Here is a 17,203-nt window from a genome sequence, read left to right as displayed (position 1 = left end):
ATAGAGTTGTCCATATGTTGGTTCAGGTTGTGGTGCGCCATAAGGTTGTTGATCAGCCCCCATCCAATATCCATATGACGCACTACTTGCAGGCTGACTGATTATGCCACTAGAATAATCGTTATCTCTTGATTGGTTGTATCCCCAGCCACTACCATATACACTCTCATTGTCATGGTCATGTGTCCCTGAACTCATACTCATTGCTTCAAAATTAGAAGAAATTGAATCAATATCAACATCATTTCGTATAATGTGTCCTCGTTGTCTTCTTTGACCAACACTTCCACGCCCTGGCTCATACATTCTTTGGGAATTGTCATTAAGAACTCCTCTACGACTATTGTTTCTGGGTGCAACCTCATATACTTGTGGGTCCAATGGAGTTTCCTCATCAGTTGAGTCATGTAATTGAACGTTAAAATTACCTCCACCACCACCACCACCATTGTTGTCACCATCACCACCACCACTATCATCATCATCAGTATCAGGTTCTTCTATCTCGTCATCACTAGAGATGCTCTCAGATAAATTATCTTGTGTTTGGAGAGGTGTGTCAAATTCGGGGCCCAAACTGAAACTAGGCGCAGCATCATCTTCTCTTATTACTCTGTCGACCATATCTTCAACATCTGGTCAGGCCTACCTGATTCCGTATCCAACACAGGCGCTAAAAGATTTTTATCAATAACCCAGTCAGCCAATGGATCAACTTGTTCGCTATCCATAAATACTTGGGTGAGGTCAATAATTTGATCATTATCTGTATTTTTGACGCCTCTTTTGCTTCAAACGCAAGTTGTAGTGGACCTTCACCAACATCATCAATTTTGGCGCGCCAATATGGTTCCTAAGTTTCGTGTGAATTAGGCCGAATGTGCTCCAATTGCGCTCACACCCAGATGATGAAGCTGTTTGAGAAAGGATTTTGATCGCCAACTCCTTTAGCTCTTCTGTATCACCACCATACAACTCCCACCATTCAGCTGCATTATTTAAACAAAAATAACACATATTAATTATCTATAGACAATGCATTTGAGTGATTGAGATTTGAGAGTATGAAAAAATTATTTCATTTACCAGGGTGTGAAATTGCTATTCCAGCCTGCGCTGCAGGTGTACCAAATTCCCCAAGATGATCCCGAAACGACATCATCTAATAGACCAAAGTGTTAGTGACCCAACATAAATGTAAAATTCAAATTCTAACTTGAGAACATCAATATTCTTATTTTTACCTAATACAATGCTTTTGCTTTTGCTACTTTTATAACTGCTTTTTTGTGGGGATCGGAGAATCCGAGCTTCAATGTGTATTGGTACTCTGGGTTCAGATACATTGCTAGTAGAAATAAACATAACTTTTAGGAATATTTGAAATAGAAATAATTTAATTAAATCAAATTAAATCAAGTAAATTCACCAGCTGTGTGTAGCAAATGCAGTAATTGTTTTGTCCATCTTTTGTCGATAATATCAAGGACCCAACCACATCCAGGGATTTTAGAGATCTTCTCCGTCATTATTTCAAAGGCTTGCTGTACATATGGCATTGTTGGCTTCTTGTCACCATCCAACAACCTTAGGCATCTGTACAAAGGTTCAAGAATTTGTACAACATAGTTAACATCATTCCAGAAATGCTCTTGAGCGACTTGCTCCACAACCATCATACCCTCTATAGACTTAGCCGATGGGGTGTCGAGATATCTTTGATCCACGAACATCTGCCTAAGCGATATCTTTTTCTGCTGGAGACTTTTGAGAGACAAGTAGTTTGTGGCAAATCTAGTTGCTGCAGATCTAACTATTTCGCCACCACATGTCTCCCTCATTAATGCTAAGACCACGGATGCATTGTAAATGAACTTTGTAATTGAATGAGCTTTTCGATACACCCCCGCCACCCGATGATAATTGGCAATATCTTTTAACATCAAGTCTATGCAATGACAAGCACACGGTGTCCAAAATAAATTATATCCCTGGGTGTCTTCATCAAAGAATTTTCCAGCTTTTTTTGTAGGCGTAACCTTGATCAGTTACTATCTGCACCACATTTTCTGCACCTATCTCATCAACAACTTCTTTCATTAACTTAAATACGGTTTTGTGATCTTTCGGCTCAATGCTGATATCGAAAGACTTCTTGAAAATTGTTTCCCCGTCACAATAGACCATAAAGTTAACGAGGGATATCTTTCTTGTCCCAGACCAACCATCACACATGATGGTGCATCCATAAGTTGGATACTTCTCTGCCACTTCCATTTCGAATTTGTCGATATCATCATTTTCCATCTTTAAATATTTTCCCAGTACCTCTTCAGCAGTTGGTCCTTTCACTCCAGTAGGACATTTCGTGATGAAATCAATAGTTGGTTGGTAGTATGGATTGTTTGTTGTTAATGCATGTGGAGGTACTCCGGCAAAATTGAACCATGAACTGATCCGTCTACCCAACTTCTGCCTCCATGTCTTCATTTTACCCATGTCTTTGACACTAGGTTGGTCGTGTCTCGGCTGTCTAATAGTGTATGGATCAATTGTTTCTTGTCTCATGGTTTTGGACTTCCGGAAACCCATGAATCCCTTTCCTTGGTTGCTTGATCCAGAGCCACTTCCTAACACAAAAGTAGTACGATGCCGAAAATTTCTTGCATGTTCTCCTTCCCTTTCTAGCTGTCTTTCTTCCCATTGGTCAGCTACAGAGTTTCTTCATGCATGTTGCATGCCCTGAAACTCCTCACCCCTCCCTTCGTATGCTCTTGCTTCTTCTTCTGCGTCAGAATCACTGGAATCATCGTCCAAATGAGCGCACATTGTCTCCTCGACTCGAGTTTCACGCTGCCTTCTTTTAAGTGTTTTATTTGTGCCATCCTATAGTAGGTCTCGCATTGCAATTCTTACTTGTCCGGGGACTTCCGTACACATTGCCACTTGGTTACCAACCCCAGATAAGTGCTGTTTTAGGCGACTAACCCCACCACTATGAAATTCTAGTTGGCAGTAATTGCATTTAAACTTCCCCTTGTTGTTATCCAACGGTACACCATGAGACCAACCAATATCTGGTTTCCTAACCATTTTTCTCTTAGACAAATATGTAACTACGAAACAATTTTTCCGAACACGTTGAAATGTTGTACGTAGACAAATATAACTAATTAATCAAAATGATCGAGCTATGCATATAACAACATAAAAGTCCAACATTCTCAATTTATCATTCATTTTCTTAACATAGGTTTATTCATTTTCTCAATGTAGATCAATTTAGTTCTTATGAATTTATGAGATTTCTTTTATTTTAACATAATAGCTACCTTAATTTATAGATAACATAATAGCTACATTAATTTTTGTAGAAAACTAATTAAATTTTCTTTGTGATCCTATCATATGCCCCATCAAAATGATCCCTTATGAGGTCTAGTAGACTAGTACTACCTTAACTGTTGAGTCAATACCCATACCACGACAGTTTATTGCCAACAACATTGGAATATAGACTCCTCAACTCTGCACAGAATACCAATACCAACAATCGATGAAAGAAATTGTTTTGATCTGCCGTAACTTTGGACATATACTTAGGGCTGTTCACAAAAACCGGAAAACCGAAAAACCGAACCGAACCGCACTGAACTGGCCGGTTCGGTTGGTTTCTAACATAGCCGGTTCGGTTATCGGTTTGTAAAATAAGAACCGACTGACTCCGGTTTGGTTACAGTTTGTAGACTCGGTTAACCGACTTAAACTGAACTGAACATATATTAAACATATTTTACCATTTATAGCCTGTTGAATGAATAGTTGGTTAACCAATTTCAGAATTTAGCACGTGACAACCCTTTTAAATAACTTGAATCGATACATTTATTGAGACTTTATTCTCTGATGGATTCATATGTCTCCCATGTGGGACTAAATTTATGTTCTACTAAAGTTAATTCCATATTTCCATCTCTATAATCCGCCATTGAAGTTTTGTTAGGACTTGAACCAAAACAAACACATTCTCTCAAAGTCTCTATAACCTTTCAAAACAAATGTAGACTATCAATATTCTCATTATGAAGCTCAGTAGCTCTCAAGTTCACACTATTAGTTCATTTCTTTAGGCAATAGTTGTGTCTACTTTTGCTAGAAATGATGTGCCAATTAATGGGTTCTACAATTGAAGCTTTGGTTTTTGGGGTTTCCTTCAATGCATGTAATAATTTTTTTCCTCGTCACCATCAAATTACCATTTGGTTAATGGAATTGAATCAATTGGAGCAAAACCCAAACTCATACAAGACCCATCACCCAGTGTTAACAATAAAATTGTGTATGTAATTGAAATTGAAGGTGGAAGAAAGAAACAATAGAAACTATGTTAAAAATGGGGTTGGTTAATAAGTTGGTTCAATTGCAATGATTATAATTGAATGAATGTTTGATTGATGTATTAAGAAGATAAAGAGATAATTGAATTATAAAAGTACTAGATGTGGGTTGACACTTCCAAAGCAAGTGTGAAACACTCATAAACTTCAAAGGCGAGCTCACCGCTCAAGTTCACTTTAGTCCCACATTCTCAAAAAAGACAACACTAGAACACAAGTAGTTATAAATATTGAGGGCCTTAGTTTCTCATTTAACGTTACAGTCCAAGACTTGTCTAAAGTGGACGTCAGATGGGCTTGTTTTCCGAGGCCCATGTAGTTGTAACATAATATTAATGGGAAATTTCATAACCGAAATTTAGAACCGAACCAACCCGAAATTTCAGCTCGGTTTAAAACCGGTTTTTATAAGTGGACGGTTTGGTTTCGGTTTTAAATGTTAGAAACCGATTACTTTGGTTCGAGCTACAATTTTACCTAGAACCGGACCAAACCGAACTGTGGACACCCCTACATATACTACCACCTTAGGCAGGCACCGCCATCAAACTGATAACAAAAAGGATTGGAAATAGAAAAGGTAGAGAAAGATTCAATATTTATCACTACTTAATCCAACCCGCCCTCAGTCGGCATATATTTATCTAACCAATCGCCTAGACCTCTTCACTGTTTCACCACCGATGTCATCTTTACTGCCAGATTAACCCTTGTAACTTCAATCGAATCTCAATCAAAACCACTACAAAACACTTGTCCAAAAGGTAGAAAGATAACCAAGACGAACAATACCCATAAAAAACACTGATCAAATCTATTCCGGTAAAAGCAATCAACACTAATCACTAGGTAACTAGCTAAGCACAACAAAAGGAAAGAAGAAGCTTTAATTCAAGGCCGAAAATTTCGGACGACAAATTGATATATCGCTGAAATATTTCGTTTTTTAAGCAATCCAAAATCGAAAAGATTGATATTTCGCAGCCGAATATTTAAGCCTTTTTAGCCCGATATATATCGGTAAAACCGAAATATATCTCTATTTCGACGATATAATCGATATTTCAGACTTATTCGACATATATCTTTTAACTTTGTTGACTTTGACCGATGTTTGACTGATTTTTTATTATTTTTTCTGATATATCGATATTTCCGATATATTTTGTTTTTTGAAGGGTCTGAAATATCGTTCGATTTCGAAATATTAGGCCTTGGAATCATGGTAATTTACATTTTTAGTTGTAAGGTTCATTTTGGTCACACATGTCCTACCATTTGGAAAAGCAATTTGGCCCATCCGCCCATGCCAATAGCGGGACCCTATGACCTTATCTTATGTCCAATCCGTTCTTTTCTTTTATGTCCCATATCAAGTCCACTTTTTTTTCTTTTAGTTTTTTTTTTTTTTTTTTTTTGTCAGAACTATAAACTAAATCAGTGTATAAACTAAATCAGTGTTTCTTCATCAGTTCATCCTCAAAATTCAACCGACATCTCTCATCAAGTAACACACTGATCATGAAGAACACGGTAGTACTATTATTCCAACACATTTTCTGTTTCGTTTACTCACTTCATCATGGGCTCTTTTTATTTATTTGTTAACGAATTATAATGTGGTAGGTCTAATGTCTAGAAGAAAGAAAATAATCTTACTTAGATCAAGCATGAATAATGAAATTTGTAGATGTATCATATAAAAATTATAAACAACTCACCCAGCACTCCCAAGTTCAGATTGAGTAACATTAACAATAGTACCAACATTAACAATTTGTACATCACCATATAAATTATACAGTAATCTCATGATCAAAATTATTGAAAGCTCATTTGAGTACAGAAAATGAAAATGAGTACCTGGATACAGAAAATGCTGCTATATTTTTTCCCCGTGGGTTATTGAAACTTGAAAGCTCATTTGACTATTTGAGTACTAGACTTTGGTTTATGTTGGTGATGAGTTGGTGTGAAGGTTGAGAAGTCACGAGAGATTTTTTTTTTTGTGAAGTTTTTTTTCGTAGATGTTTTTTTTCTTGAGGAGAGTTGGTGTGAACTGTGAAGGTTAGTGTGAATCCGGTTTTTTTTTTTGCTGAACAAAGGGAAAAGGGAATGTTTGCTGACAAAGGGAAAATGGAATGGACTAAAAGTTTAAAAAAATGCTAAAGCAAAAACTTTTTAATTTCACTTTATTCCAAACTTTATAACCAGTGCCCACCTTTTGTCCCAAACACTCTAATCTCACCGACATATTACGGACATATCAGATATTTTGCCGATATATATCGAATATATCGAAAATCTTCATATTAAAAAATGGTCAATAAGTCAAACGATATATATCGTAAATATCGAATATATCGATTATATCGGCGATATAAACTTTTATATCAGAAATTTCGATATATATCGGAAAAAAAGAGTACTATATTCAGTGGATATATGTCGGAAATATCGATATATATGTACCAAAATACCGATATATATCGGATATATCGGCGATATTTTGGTCCATGGATCAAATAAGGTTGAGTTTGAAGTTGATGATGTCATAGTTCATTATGTCAACGTGGAACGCAGGTCTTGTAGTTGTCGTTACTGGCAGATTGACAGTTTCCCTTGTGTACACGCAGTGACGTCTATTATTAGTTTTGGTGCTTCAATATACTCATTCATTGATTCGGCTTTTGTTGTCTCTTCTTTCTCCCAGTCGTACTCCTACTCAATTCATCATATTGCAAATATTGAGATGCCTATAGAGATGCCTGAAGATTGTGATATAATGTCACCTGATGTTAGGAGAGGTCCTGGAAGGTCGAAGAAAAAGAGGATTGAAAGCATAGGAGCAAGCCGGAGACGTATTCATTAGAAGCTATTGCAATTGATTGAACTTCTTGTTTTTTGTTAGAGATATTCTTTTTTTGATTTTTTTTTTCCATGGATGGATAGTATTAGTAGTTAAGACATACATATAACAAGTAGTACTAAATATTATAATGGAGTTGTTTAATTAATTACCGCTATCGTACCAATATATATGTTGTCTTTATTTTCATGGTTGGAAGTTTGTTTTTACAGGTATACGATAAAGACCAAATTTATGTACTAAAGTTACACATGCATATTACTAATATGCAAGTGTTATTCTTTCTACCGTGCATACGCTTAATATTAGTCATCTCACTCTACTTATTCCTAGTATGTAATTCTTTGTTTTTTAATTTCTACTTTAAGACTCTAAAATTTTATTGGCTTTTATTAAGCGTTGCGCCGCACACATATATACACAACAAAGACCAAATTTATATACTAAACTTTAGAATATCTAGTTGGTGTGACAGACATGACAACATTAGACTGATAGAGCAACAATAGAAGTTAACCAGCCTCTTTTTGTGTGTTTAGATGGTGTATGGATGATGTAGATAGATGATGATCGTTGAACAAAAGAGAAGCGAATCAAAACCTAATTATCCCTCACTAAGTAAAGGATGAGTAGGGTATCGTTCCACTTTTAAGTGTATGTTATGTGAAGGACAGGACTGGAAAGGGGGTTTGAGGGATTAAAAACTAATATTGTAGAGATTGTAGATTCTAATGCTAAACTAAGCTAAACTAACTAAACTGTTGAGAATTTATAAGAGAGAGAATTCAAGAGATTAGAATCCACCAATACTTTTGATCTATGACTTCTCGCTTCATGGTTGTTCTTACAAGTAGACTACAATTAGGCAATCGAGCGAAAGTGCCGATGCCCTTGGATCGAAACATCGTTAACAATTAACTCTACTTAAGGTTGTTCCTATGTTTATGCTATTAATATCTTCTTTCCTTTTATGTAAGCTCGGGCAGCCATTCAATGTATTACCAAGAGCAACATCAAGGAGTACTTCCTAATAGATGCCATTCAATGAATCACCACTTAAGGCAAACACAAAGAATACTTCCCCTAAGGCAGCCCACTCCGAGCTACCCCCTTCTAAGGCAACACAAAGAATACTTCCCTAACTCTAAAGAACTATACTACTAGAAGAAAAGTAAAGAACACTAGCATGATATTAATATTGCAAAACATAAATCCTATTCTATACTTCCATCCCCTGGTGTGGCCAATGGAACTAATAACTACAAACATAAAGAACTAACCTGATTGAAGAACACCATGAACCAGAAGAATCATTAAACCTTAAGCACTGGCTTCATCTTCTCCCTTGAAGAAGAAGATTAGCCTTCCATAAAGAAGGAAGAACAAGAAGAAGAAGAGTTGAAGAACATAAGGCTAGAAAGACTAATTTATTAAGACTCAGCTAGTTAAAACCGATCTTTTATTATTAATCTCTCTCTACCTCAAGTTCTGGAGACAAGAATATAAGTGAATTGGCCCATCACATGAGGCACTTAGGTCCTCTATTTATAGGGGTTACAATGAGCTCTAGAAGCATTCCAAACCGTCATTTGTTTCCTAATACAAATAGACTTCTTCCAGAGTCCGACTTCGCCTTCAAAACGAGAAGGAATTGGCTACAAGAAATCGATTCATGCGTCTGGACGCTTTATTCATGCGTCCCAGACTTAATCAATGCGTCTGGACGCTCGATTTATGCGTCCCAGACGCACTAAATGCGTCTGGACGCTTGATACATGCGTCCCAGACGCATAAGCCGATTTTCTTTCTTCTGCTCTATCCTTCTATCCTCTTTTGCGGGCTTTGGTCCAAACAACGAATCCTTTGGCCTTGGACTTCCAAATAGACTTTAAAATAGGTCCAAGTCGCATCTTTAACAGCTCCAATTCCTTGGCCTTCTCCATGATTGTCCACGGGCTTCCCATGTGATCCTTAATGCTCCGAATTGCTTCGTTTTACCCTATTTTCTCTAATATTCTACAAAACTCTCTTTTTCACCTGTGGAATCTTAAAACACAACTTATAAACACTATTAGTCCACTAAGATGGCTAAACAAGAGGCATAATCGAGGGTTAAATATCACTTTTTGAGCACTTATCACAACTCCCAACTAGCTTTTTGCTAGTCTCTTAGCAAATAAGATAAAAAAATAGATAAGTGATCAAAATCACATCCTAATAACAAAAATAAAATCCTAACTCATTTTCGCAGGCATCGCGATTGCATTTACCATATGCAATAAGGCTTTAAACCTTTATGTCCCCAAAAAAGGACGAAGTTATAGTCTCGTGAGGGTTTTCAGGTGATATACCCACAAAATCAATCAATAGCATGTTCAAGAATGATAGTATTTTTTCAGAGAGAGAAATTCCTTACCCACTTAGTGCTTACTCCAACAGACGGTATCCATTGCTAACTACATTGTTGCAAAGACTCATAGATTATGATGGGAGATAGTAAAAATTGACAAAATTCTTAATCAAGGCTTATGTGTGTACTTAGTCAATCTCCTATACTCTCCTATCCAAGAAACGGAATCCCTAGTTTACCTTTAGCCGATAAATCTCGACTTTCAATCCTCACTAGTCATACTCTCAACAAAGAATCTCTCCAGAAGATGGTCTACTATTTTACCTCATGTATGTGGGGAAAAGAATAATGCATACGAACATCCCACATACTACCTTGAAAAAACGGACTTACGAATAAAAGTAGTCTCATGGAAAGAATGTCAATCACATATGAAGTGTCGGGTCCTTCACTTTAGCATCCTCTCACCTATTCTAGACTTCGTACCATACTGTAGTGATAAGTCATGAGTTGTAACTTTGGCTTGGGTATTGGTTTATGAAGGAAAGGTAAAAAGGATTCTAAGGTTGTTTCTGAAAAACACTAAGGGTTTTGCTTCTTTCTTTGGAAGATTTCTTCAAATTCGTATTGCGCAGAGAAAATTCTTCTTTTTGTCTTAGCTTTTCCCTCCATTCTGTTCCTTTTTTTTTTTTTTTTAAGACTTCGGTGGTATATCCTTGATTAGTACTGGATATGCTTGTTTTCCACTAGCTTCTTTCACTTTGAACGAATGATGGACTTCATTGTATCTCTCGATATTTCCTTGTAATCTTCCTTTTGTGCTATTTCTTCCTCTTTGTGTCCCTCGTATTCTCGAAAACATATGGGTATGGTTGATAAAGATTTTGGCTATACTCCTTTGTCCGAGGTTGGGTGACGGGTAAAAGGGTTTTATGAAAGAAAATGGCTTATTGTAAGGCTCAAAAGGGTTTAACATGATGGTCCTACTAGGTGGGATAAAGGCTGAATGGGTTCACTACTTGACTTATCAAGATGATACTCTATTTGAATAGACTACAAGACCTAATGGCTATCTCCCAGTTGATGTCACCGTGATTAACCAAATTAACAAAATAATGAGACTATATTACAACGACATAAAGAACTGAAAGATGTTGAGTCACTAAGACTCGGATTTTTCGTAAGAACTCTCCAAAGAATGGGTATAAAGCTCAAGTCTCACGGGCTAATTCTAAAAAATCTACTTCTAGTTTACTAGGGGTTTAAATCTCTTCTAGCAAAAGTACACAAAACCCGACCAAGTATTATGGTGATGCCTTGATAAAGAATTCTATCAATAAGAACTATGTCCGAAAGCATAATAAATAGTCTAAGCGGTAATGAAATCAATAATATCAACTATCTATCAAACTCAACACTAAGCAAAGATAGAATATATATCCCGGACTCATCATTAAAATTCATTTTTCTCATCTTATCGATATAGAAACAAAAATATTTTTGTTTTTGAAAACTAATTTTCGAAATTCATTTCTCAAGTACACCCTCCCCCTACTTATGCATGCATTGACCTCAATGTATAAAGAAGTAAATGAAATGGATGAGAAAAATGTAGGATATTACCATTGATGCCGAATATCAGAATTAGTTCAAGAAACAAATTTTTAGGTCTTTTTACGTTAGATCCCCAAGACGTAATGTGAGTCTTTTAAAGTCAGATCCTCAAGACATAATGTGAGTCTTTTAAAGTCAGATCCTCAAGACTTTTGAGTCCTTTATAGTCAGATCCTCAAGACTAGTACTCCCACCCACTCGATTCCACTTTGTAGGAATTCTTCTGATCTCTCTCAGCATGTGATTGACAAAAGTATACCTTGTACCAACAATTTTCTCTTAATGGTCAGAACCCGGGACAAGTTTCAGAATGGCAATTCTTACAAAGAACCTAGCTTACGACTCTCCTCTTATGTGCAAATGGACTTTTACCGAACCCTACACGAGCCATACAAATAATCTTCCTTTGAAGGTCAACAGGGAGTAAATCCCATAAACTAACAGGTGGGGAATACTTAGGTTTCCATCTCAAAACTGATCTTTCGACAACATGCTTACTTCCTGTAGACATTTTCGCTCGATCTACTAGAATTCCTTCCAGCAGTATCCCTTCCTTTACCATGAAGTGACACTTTTCCCAGTTCAGAACTAAGTTGGTATCGCAACAACGTTTAAGAACTAAGGAGAGATGATGCAGACAATCCTCAAAAGGAGATGTGAATGCCTTTTCTTGGTCCTCAGGGTGAATATGGATCTGAAAGTATCCTGAGTAACCATCAAGAAAGCGGTAGGAAGCTTGTCCAGCTAATCTTTCAAATATCTGATCGATGAAAGGCAATGGAAAATGATCTTTCCTCGATGCGCTATTCAACTTCCTGTAATCGATGCAAACTCTCCATCCAGTCTGAATCCTGGTTGGAATCAACTCATTGTTCTCATTCTCGATTACTATGGTTCCGGACTTCTTCGGCACATCTTGAATTGGACTAACCCATTGACTATCAGAAATAGGGTAGATAATGCTGGCATCAAGGAATTTGACGTCCTCTTCTCGAACTACTTCCTTCATTTTCGGATTAAGCCTCCTCTGTGGTTGCTTAGAAGTCTTGGAATCCTCTTCCAGATGAATCCTATGTTGAACTATCATAGGGCTGATCCCCTTGATATCATCAATTGTCCAACCTATAGCTGACTTGTGTTCCTTTAAAAGTGCTACTAACCTGGATTCTTGCTCCGCAGTCAAATATGATGCAATGACTACTGGGTAGGTTCCCAAATCTCCCAAGAAAACATACTTGAGTGTAGACGGTAAAGGCTTCAATTCTAACTTAGGTGGCTCCTTCTTAAGCTCTTTAGGTGGTCCATCAAGCATAGGCGATTCAAGCTTTTCTTTGAACTTGATGTCATTCATGACAGGTGATGAATCCAAAATTGCATTGATTGACTCAACACTAAGTTCCTCACAACTGAGTCCGCCGAGCTTTCAATAACTCGTCAAGTAGGGATATGAATGAGTCGATAATCCCGTGCTAACGCTTCAATCATGCATACCTCGTTTCACGAGATACACCTCCCGTGGTTCTTTGTAACATATGGAAAACATTGGTCTCGACTTTCATATTACCAAAGGATAATGTCATATTACCGTTTCGACAGTTGATGAGTGCATTTGCAGTGGCCAAGAATGGTCTGCCTAGAATGATTGGTATTTGCCTACCAGATGTAGGTTCTGTGTCGAGTACTATGAAATCAACCGAATAATAGAAATCTTCGATCTTGACTATGACATCTTCAATGGTTCCTCTAGGTATCTTCACTGATCTATCTGCCAACTGTAAAGTAACATCAGTTGGTTTTAGATCCTTCAAGCCCAACTTCTCGTAGATGAAATATGGTAGAAGATTCACACTGGCACCCAAATCTAATAAAGCTTGTTCCTCCAAAAAATCTCCAATTCTGCATGTAACAGTTGGACTTCCAGGATCTTTCAGTTTCACAACCGATAGATTCTGTAGGTACGATGAACATCTTTGAGCCATAAAAGCTTCTTTCGGAATGTTGGTCTTCTTCTTTACTAGATCTTTCAGGAACTTGGCATATGAGGGAACTTGCTTGATGGCAGTCAGAAATGGGATATTAATCTGTAAATTCTGAAATACATCGCAAATCTCCTTGTACTGGTAATCTTTTCTAGTATTCACTAGTTTCGAAGGAAACGGTGCTGGCGGATTCTTCAATATCGGTTCTCTTCTTTTCGGCTTCAACGGTTGGCTTGGTGTAACAAATAGTGGAGTGACAGTGGAGTCACCGTGATGGCTTCTTCTTACTTAATTCCACGAGTTCCTTCAACTTCTCTCTCAACAGTTACTTCAGTGGGTGGCACAACACTAGATATATCTGGAATGTTAGAACTGGGTGGGATGGTGGGGACATAAGTTACCTTAGGTTCCACAGAATCTTTTCCTGGTTCATAGACAATCTTGTTATCAACTTTCTTGCCTGACCTCAGAGTGGTGACAGCATTAACTTGTTCATGAGTAATCTCCAGGTTATCTACTTGCAAGACACCTCTTCCTTTCGGATTTGGCTCCGGCTGTCTTGGTAATGTTCCTTTTGATCTCTCTGTCAAGGCGGCAGCGATTTGCCCTATCTGGCCTTGAATGACACTAAAGTTATTCTCCAACTTCTGGGTTCTTTGATTTGTCTATTTCAGCTCATTGACAATGGTGGTGATAGCTTCTTCCAGATGTGGGATAACCGCTTTTGCTCGACTGAGGCGTAGGGGCAATATATCCACTCATAAGATCGGGTCTAACTCTCTGTTTGTGTTGGCTTGGTATTTGCGGGTTCCGTATGATGTTGATTTTGTATGGTTCTTTGGCGGTTTTGGAACCGATCATTGGTTATTCTAGAACCGATTTGATCGATTTCGAAATCACGGAGGAAAATTCTCCTCGATTTGTATTTTGTGGCTTCTAATAATTTCGTCCCTGATTGAACTCCGGTTATTTCTTCCTAAAGAGTTGATACTACATGCCCTCTGCATTAGTATCCGTGATAATCTGAACACTCTTTAGTGGTATGGCCTTCATCGGAACATACCTCACAAATGGTATAACAAGGCTTGGATGGTTTGAGGTTTAGCTTGGAAATTGTTTGGTTTTGGAGGATTCATGGAGAACCCGATCAAACTTCTTGTTCAGATTTTCAAGTCCTATTGATAGGCTTGCCATAATTGATAGCATTGCTTGATTTGGGTCTTCTTGAATTTGTTTGCCAAATTTGTTCTAAGCACCCCTCCACTCTAGCTACATCCCGTTGCTAGTACTCCATTGTTGAGTGTCTTCACTAAATTCTCGAGAAAGTTGTAGGCTTCCTCTCCATTCAATGATGTAAACTTACCTTGATGCATCGGGATCAGATCATCCGCTTGTTCATAGTAGAAAGTCCTCGAAAAAAAAAAATGAGCCGGTGTGCTCTTATCATAACCATGATGTGGACATGAGACTAGCAGATTATTGAATTTCTCCCAGCCTTTGATGATATTCTTGATCACCTTCCCTTTGAAATTGATGATGGCTTGTCGCATGGCATCCGTCTTCGGGGTGGGTAGGACTTGTTCATAAACTTTGTTCTCAACTTCTCCCGGTTGTTGATTGAATTGATCGGATCGGGTCGCAGCTTAACCATTCGGATGCTTTACCTTCGAGTGAGAGTGGAAAAGAATTAACTTGATACTCTCATCCCCGATATTCGGTTCTTGAAAAAGTTCGAGGATCGATAGAAATTTGTTCATGTGAACATAAGGTGAACATTTATCGAACCATTGAACTTTGGAAGCATAGAGATTACCGATGCTCTAAGTTCAAACCGGTTAGTTTCGTCTCTGGAAAAACAATCTGCTTGGTGGGTCTCCAATGATTGGTGAATAGAAATCGCGCTCTTCTTTCCCTCTGGCTGTGCTTGCATGGGTGGGATAGCTTCGGGGATTATTGGTGTCCAAAACACCTTTTTATCATTCAAAAGCGGCCATTGTATCAATCTCGTCTAGTATTCTTGTGAGTCGGTTGTTAAACCTTGTCCCTTTGCAGGTTGTTCTTCTTGGACGATGATATGGACGACGGGCATACACTAGAAAATTCTATGCGAAAATAACAAAAAACTATCCTACTATGCAACTATTCTAAATTATACTAGAATGTAAAACTACTTTTCTTCAACTGGGTTGGGCTTTGCAGCTAGTATCTCGCCCGTTGTCTAAAGCTGTCTCTTCTAGGGTTATGGTGAATCACTTGGATTGCTTAAGTACCACTGCCCACAGACGATAGTCCGTTTGTTAAGATTCAGACAAGAAACACTAGAGTTTGATTTTTCGCTGTGTTGGCTTACAACTTCAATTGTTGAAAAGGTCATAAATGCAATTATACTAGAAAACAATAAAACTAAACTATGATGCAATTATACTAAGAAAGCAATAAAAAGAATGAAGATTCGACTAACCTGGACGGTAGATCTTGTCTTCGAGATGTCCTTCAAGCTTCTTTCTTTCTTAAAAGGATGGATGATGCGGCTAAAATTACCTCAAGATCCAAAATTCTAATCTTGAAAGAAAACGTTAAACATAGACAACTTAAAACGGCAGCAGCGCCATTTGACCAGCCTCTTTTTGTGTGTTTAGATGGTGTATGGATGATGTAGATAGATGATGATCGTTGAACAAAAGAGAAGCGTATCAAAACCTAATTATCCCTCACTAAGTAAAGGATGAGTAGGGTATCGTTCCACTTTTAAGTGTATGTTATGTGAAGGACAGGACTGGAAAGGGGGTTTGAGGGATTAAAAACTAATATTGTAGAGATTGTAAATTCTAATGCTAAACTAAGCTAAACTAGCTAAACTGTTGAGAATTTATAAGAGATGGAATTCAAGAGATTAGAATCCACAAATACTTTTGATCTATGACCTTCTGCTTCATGGTTGTTCTTACAAGTAGACTACAATTAGGCAATCGAGCGAGTGCCGATGCCCTCTTGGACGAAACATCGTTAACAATTAACTCTACTTAAGGTTGTTCCTATGTTTATGCTATTAATATCTTCTTTCCTTTTATGTAAGCTCGGGCAGCCATTCAATGTATTACCAAGAGCAACATCAAGGAGTACTTCCTAATAGTATGCCATTCAATGAATCACCACTTAAGGCAAACACAAAGAATACTTCCCCTAGGCAGCCACTCCCTGAGCTACCCCTTCTAAGGAAACACAAAGAATATTTCCCTAACTCTAAAGAACTATATTACTAGAAGAAAAGTAAAGAACACTAGCATAATATTAATATTGCAAAACATAAACCCTATTCTATACTTCCATCCCCTGGTGTGGCCAATGGAACTAATAACTACAAACATAAATAACTAACTTTGATTGAAGAACACCATGAACCAGAAGAATCATTAAACCTTAAGCACTGGCTTCATCTTCTCCCTTGAAGGAGAAGATTAGCCTTCCATAAAGAAGGAAGAACAAGAAGAAGAAGAGTTGAAGAACATAGGACTAGAAAGACTAATTTATTAAGACTCAGCTAGTTAAAACCGATCTTTTATTATTAATCTCTCTCTGCCTCAAGTTCTGGAGACAAGAATATAAGTGAATCGGCCCATCACATGAGGCACTTAGGTCCTCTATTTATAGGGGTTACAATGAGCTCTAGAAGCATTCCAAACCGTCATTTGTTTCCTAATACAAATAGACTTCTTCCAGAGTCCGACTTCGTCTTCAAAACTGAGAAGGAATTGGCTACAGTGTCGATTCATGCGTCTGGACGCTTTACTTGTGCGTCCCAGACTTAATCAATGCGTCTGGACGCTCGATACATGCGTCCCAGACGCATAAGTCGATTTTCTTTCTTCTGCTCTATCCTTCTATCCTCTTTTGTGGGCTTTGGTCCAAACAACGAATCCTTTGGCCTTGGGCTTCCAAATAGACTTTAAAATAGGTCCAAGTCGCATCTTTAACAGCTCCAATTCCTTGGCCT

This window comes from Coptis chinensis, chromosome 4, assembly GCF_015680905.1.
Source record: "Coptis chinensis isolate HL-2020 chromosome 4, ASM1568090v1, whole genome shotgun sequence".
NCBI classification, from domain to species: Eukaryota; Viridiplantae; Streptophyta; class Magnoliopsida; order Ranunculales; family Ranunculaceae; genus Coptis; species Coptis chinensis.
This window is presented reverse-complemented; position numbering follows the sequence as displayed.